At 37.0% G+C, this 6,396-nt stretch overlaps 1 non-coding gene across 1 annotated transcript; it reads left to right on the top strand.

Moving 5' to 3' along the window:
• The first annotated feature begins 3,890 nt into the window (after positions 1-3,890).
• On the top strand, positions 3,891-3,993 carry LOC112447231 (U6 spliceosomal RNA). The gene has a single exon (XR_003035332.1). It is a non-coding gene; the product is annotated as a U6 spliceosomal RNA (small nuclear RNA).
• The last annotated feature ends 2,403 nt before the right edge of the window (positions 3,994-6,396 follow it).

The raw sequence follows: 6,396 nt of genomic DNA, 5'->3' as shown, positions 1-6,396 counted from the left end.
AAAAACCACTGACTAGACGTTTATCAGTTGTGTTAATTTTATCTTAATTTTTGGTACAGTAAAAAATAAATAAATAGAATTGTATGTCAGGAAGTCTGATACCAAAGGGCTTCCCAGGTGGCTCAGTGGTAAAGAATCTGCCTGCCAATGCAGGAGACATGGGTTTGATTCCTGGGTCAGGAAGATCCCCTGGAGAATGGCAACCCACTCTAGAATTCTTGCCTGGGAAATCCCATGGACAGAGGAGCCTAGCAGACTGCACTCCATAGGGTTGCAAAAGAGTCAGACATGACTGAGTGACTAAACAACAACAGATACCAGATCATTTGATAATTCAACCAATTTTTATATTTATGAATGTTCACTATATGCTTGTCATAGTGGTAATCACCAGAATATAGAAGAAATTAAGCTTTTGTTCTTACAAAGTCTACAGTCTAGTAGTAGAACTAAATGGATACTTCATTTGGCAAGTAAGAACTTTCCCAGTCTACAAATGCTATCAGTAAAGTGGGAGGATTAAGGTAACTGATTTTTGTGGCTGTGCATTTATGATTTGGTGTTAAAAATATATCTCAGAAGTCAAATATTTTCAAGATATACAATGTACAGAGCACTGCACTTTGCTCTTTGCATGCATGTGGCCCTTTAATTCCCACAAGAACACAGTGAAGGACACTGTTACATGCTACTGCAGAGAGCAGTAGGCACCAGAACAAGGTCACACAGCTGGTTAGAGGCAGACCCAGAACTGGGACTCCAGTCTGTCTACAACTGATATACAAACCACCTCAGAGTAAGAGTAAACTAAAATGGTCCATCAGAGATGTGATTAAAGTGGAATCATAGCCTACTTTGATAACCTACTTCAACTCTTTGTGACCCTGTAGACTCTGACCCGCTGGGCTCTTCGGTCCATGGCATTCTCCTGGTAGGAATGCTGGAATGGATTGCCATGGCCTCCTCTAGGGGATCTTCCCGACCCAGGGATCAAACCCACATCTCTTACATCTCTTGCATCGGCAGGCGGGTACTTTACCACTTGGAGAAGGAAACGGCAACCCACTCCAGTATTCTTGCCTGGAGAATTCCATGGATAGAGGAGCCTGGCAAGCTACAGTCCATGGGGTCGCAAAGAGTCAGACATGACTGAGTGACTGTCACTCACATAGCCTACAAGATGAAAAGTCATGACACATTTTCATGGTGAAACTGATATGCTGAAGGGAAGATCGAGCAGAGTCATTTCTAGATCACATCTGCTTAGAGATTAAGTACAGATATGCACTATCATATTTCATAATTTATATTTTTCTTATTAAATAGTAATCAAGAGAAGAACGTGAGCTGGAATGTGGTGGCTGGAATGGGACTCGTAAAACATGCTATTTGTCTGTATGCACTTGCTGTTGGCTGGCTGGAGTAGAAACCATTTAACAATCCACAGAGATCGCAGCATGGTGTCCTGGAAAGAGCTTGGCCCTGGGAACCCGACTCTTGCCAATGACTCTGCATGGCACTGGGAACTCATTTCCTTTAACTAGGATTCAGTGCTTCTATCTGTAAGATGAGTCCAATGGATCTGGTTCAGTTTTTAGCTTTTGTGACAGTTTCCAAAGGAATTAAGCTCCATGATGTTGATAGCCTGACTTTAGAAATAGAAAGCCCAATGTCTGCTAAATACATATACTGACTGATCTCTGGCCTTTGTTGGAAACTCTTCTCCTTTCTCTAGCCCTCACCTAAACACGTGCATATATACACCTTCTCCTTCTTCTCATCTTACTTCTCCTCCTCCTTCTTCCTCTTCTTTATCTCCATCCTTCCACCCCTTTCTCTGACTGTTGTCTACCTGACTAATCCCTAGTCATTTTTTTCAGACCTTAACTTGGAAATTACTGTTTGGGGAAGCTTTTACTGTCTCTCAAAGTCTTAGTTATGTATCCACCTTTTGCTGCTGTTCAGTCGCTAAGTTGTGTCCTACTTTTTGTGACCCCATGGACTGCAGCATGCCAGGCTTCCCTGTTCTTCACCATCTCTTGGAGTTTGCTCAAACTCATGTCCATTGAGTCAGTGAAACCAGCCAACCATCTCATCCTCTGTCATCCCCTCCCCCTCCTTCCTTCAATCTATCCCAGCATCAGGGTCTTTTCCAATGAACTGGCTCTTTTCATTAGTTAGCCAAAATATTGGAGCTTCATCTTCAACATCTGTCCTTCCAAGGAATATCATGGTTGATTTCCTTTAGGATGGACTGGTTTGATCTCCTTGCTGTCCAAGGAACTCTCAAGAGTCTTCTCTAGCACCATAGTTCAAAAGCATCAGTTCTTGGCACTTAACCTTCTTTATGGTCCAACTCTCACATCTGTACATAACTACTGGAAAAAAACAGCTTTGACTATACAGACCTTTGTCAGCAAAGTTATGTGTCCAACTACCAATATCTATAAAATTACTGTGTACTTCCTTTGTCACTGAGTTGTTTTCAGGGTTAGAGTATATAATATGTAGAGTGCTTGGATCTATGCTTAGCACATTAAAGTACTCAATAGCTAACATCATCATCACCACCATCATAATCCTTACTGAACTTATGGTACTCTTTTTTATTAGTCTCTTTGATCCTCTGTGTCATCTACTAAGTGTTAGCTTTGAGAGGGCTGGGACCATAAAGTTTGGCTTACTGTATCACCAGCAGCTTAGCACTGTGAGTGACAAGAGTAAGTAAATGTATCATAATTACTTGATGTTAAATAACACATAGCAATTTACATAAGGATCATTCATGCAACAAAGCAAGTTGAGCCTTTAAGCATATTCTAGTGGAACAGACAATGCTATTTAAAATAACGTGATCTTACGAGGGCAGTAAAAAAGCTTTGAATTAAATTTTATGGAGGACATAGAAAAAGAAGTAACTGATCTTGCCTGGGGGATGAAGTACACTTGAGCTGAGCTTTGAAGAACCAGAGTGATCTAATACAGCAGAGATGCGAGGGAGGAATTATGTCATATATGAAAAAAAATGGTATAAATAAAAAGATAAGGTGGGAAACTGCATAGTGGATTTGTACCATTGACTTATTGGGACAGTGCAGCTCAGGTAGGGAAGAAGTTTATTAGAAAGTAAAGAGAGATCAGAATGGGAAGAAGGTTAAGACTTTAAATGTCTTAAATTTTATGCTGTTACATGGTGATATGATGCTTTCAAAAAGCTTTTCCTCAACTCTTAGTCACTGCTGAACCCCCTGCAATCTGTAATCTTGCATCTTATTGAAAATCTAGGTACTGCTGCTGCTGCTAAGTTGCTTCAGTCATGTCCGACTCTGTGCGACCCCATAGACGGTAGCCCACCAGGCTCCCCTGTCCCTGGGATTCTCAAGGCAAGAACACTGGAGTGGGTTGCCATGTCCTTCTCCAATGCGTTAAAGTGAAGAGTGAAAGTTAAGTTGCTCAGTCGTGTCCGACTCTTAGCGACCCCATGGACTGCAGCCTACCAGGCTCCTGCATCCATGGGATTTTCCAGGCAAGAGTACTGGAGTGGGGTGCCATTGCCTTCTCCGAGGTACACATTCACCTAAATATTAAATTGGATCCTGTTTTGACTTTCCCTCTAACATTTCCTCTTTTCCATCTTCCACCCTTGTCCAATCGATGACAGATCCTGTTAATTTTACTTCCAGAATTGCTCTCAAATTCAAAGCATCATATCCATTCTTTCTGCCACTAACTAAATTCAGAGTATTAAAATATTTTCTACCTGATTTCCTACTCACATTGTGGCCAGTCACTTCTGAAACACTGAACCTTGATCTACTCCATTAAGCTTCTATTTTAAATTTATTTAATCTGCCAGAACCACTATTAATTCTAACTTTAATATTTTGCATGTTCATTTTGGCAGCACATATACTAAAGTTGGAATGATACATAGGAGATTATCATGGCCCCTGTGCAAGGATGATGCAAACTTGTGAAGCACTAAAATAATAATAATAACATTCCATGAGAAGAAACGACTTTAGCAATGTTCTACATGTTAAAAGACTCTGTATTTTCCTTTTATATGATTCTAATTATTAAGAGGTTAATTAGTGAGGTCATAAGCAGTGGCTAAATTATCTTAGATCTGGTGAATAAAATTAACCTTCTATGAAAAACATTTTAAAGGTTTGCATGAATAATATAGAACAACTATCCTCACAAATATAGTTTTCTGTAAAAAAAGTTAAAAGTCTCCAGGTTACAAACCAGTATTCCTTTAATCTATTTATACAATCTATTTATTATTACAGAAAGCTCTTTTCTTAAGAGACACAACTTGGAAATTCACTTTCTGATAAGATCCAAAATAAATATCAATTATTTTATTAGAGGTTGCAAAATCATGCTTTTCTCATTTATCATTTCATTAACATCTTTCAGTGAGAATTCTTCATAGAGAACTTTTCTTCATTAGCTAGGACTATTTGGTCATCTTCAATTTAGCTCATAAAGGGGAAGCAAGACAAGTTTTTTATTCTTAGCCTTTTGCTTTTAAATAAAATGGTTAATGAATTAAATTTTGTTTTGTTGGTTCTCATACATTATGAACTTTTGGATTTTTACATAATGAAAGTTTCAGTAGCATTCATTATTCTTATTGATGCTCCAATGTCACGGTCTTTAGCTGTTCATATCATCTTCATTTTAGTGTCTATTTATGGCCTTTCAACATAACTCACATTCTTTGATGGCCTGTATTTTGGCTATTTGCGCAGACACAGAACAACAAATAACAGATTCTGGACCCAGACTGACCGAGTTCAGTATACCTGATCTCCACCTATCAAACTGTGTTCCTGAGTATCAGTTTACCCTTCTGTGCCTTGGTTACCTTGTCGTTCAATGGCATTATTAATAATATAATATGAATAACATAACAATATAATATAAAATACATTACTATAATTATATAGCTACAATTATAACAACCCTAATCTTATGCAGTAGGACTTAAAAGAATATGAATATATATAAATAATATATACATATATATTGTATACATTTATATATATATAAAACAGTGTCTGGCTTATGAATTGGAAATTCTGGTTAAATGTTTTCATTATATTGTTTTTATAATATTAATAACATTCCATGGTAGCAAGAAAACAGGTAGTACTACTTCAGATATATGATTGAAATATTTTTAAAAGATATGTGTATAGACATATATATGTTAATGTGAATATTTGCTAATAATAATGTAATATAATAATGGGGCTTTGAGCAAAATCAAACAATCAAAAATACTTTGTAAATAGAGACAATGAAATGCAAAGTTAAAGAGATATTCTTTGATCTGTGATAGTTTAAATGCAGATGTACTTAAAAGTAGGAAGTTAAGCTCTAGAGGGTCTTTGCAAGGCTATAATTCCATAATACAAAAAAAAAAAGTTTTCTCAGGTTTGAGATCTACGCACGCACATTTTCTACTAAGATATATATATAAAAAGAAAGTTAGGTAGACATATACTGAAATTCAGATTTGCCTACTTACAGATGGTAACATTCTGTGCAATAATAATGCTCTCAAAACCATTTGCAAATTTGTCCAGCAACAACTCTGCCTTTAATGATGAAGTTTCCACAGTGGCAGATGGCAGAGTGAGCAGTGAAGGATGCTGCCGACCCACCAGGGTTATGTCTGTCACTAAAGCGATCTGGCTCCAAAAGCCAGAGTCTGTTAAGGTCACACTGGTTATTGCTCCATTGGAATGACTTGATTGATCACATTTGTGGTTATTCCATAAATGTTGACCTTTTTGAAGGGGTCCTGGCAGTCTCATCCTGCCTTTGAAAAGTGATATAGAGAAACACAGTGTCTGTAGTCTATTGACATATTAGAAAAACAAAGGGGCAATCTATGAAACTTAAAAAAAAAGATACATTCACTAACATTGCTGTTCCCTCTTTGTGTCTGAATGGTTAGATAGTTCACAGAAACAGCATAATACTACTTTTAATATCCATATTACATTTAGGAAGATAAGAGTAAAATGGAACAAGACACGAAAATACATTATTTAATGAATTTTAAAAGCCCAGCAAGGATTACTGTTATAGTAAAAGCTTATAAACATAAATTGAGATCCAGTTATTCTTTAACACCTAAAGTTGGTAGGTAGTACAGATAAAAGAAAATACATAAACAAACTTGGGTATCCATGTGCACCCTTAGAACACGTTGAAGAAAATTATATACTATTCTATGGGAAATATATCATAGTATGATAAATACTGCTTTGGAAGTATAATGTATTGAAATTGCCAAGTTCCATTTATACTGACATATTGCTGGATTAACTTATCAGTAGTGAGTGTACCTTTCAAAATTGAATTTACTATCCGATT

The sequence above is a fragment of the Bos taurus genome, chromosome 6, assembly GCF_002263795.3.
Source record: "Bos taurus isolate L1 Dominette 01449 registration number 42190680 breed Hereford chromosome 6, ARS-UCD2.0, whole genome shotgun sequence".
In the NCBI taxonomy this organism is placed as follows: domain Eukaryota; kingdom Metazoa; phylum Chordata; class Mammalia; order Artiodactyla; family Bovidae; genus Bos; species Bos taurus.
This window is presented reverse-complemented; position numbering and strand designations above follow the sequence as displayed.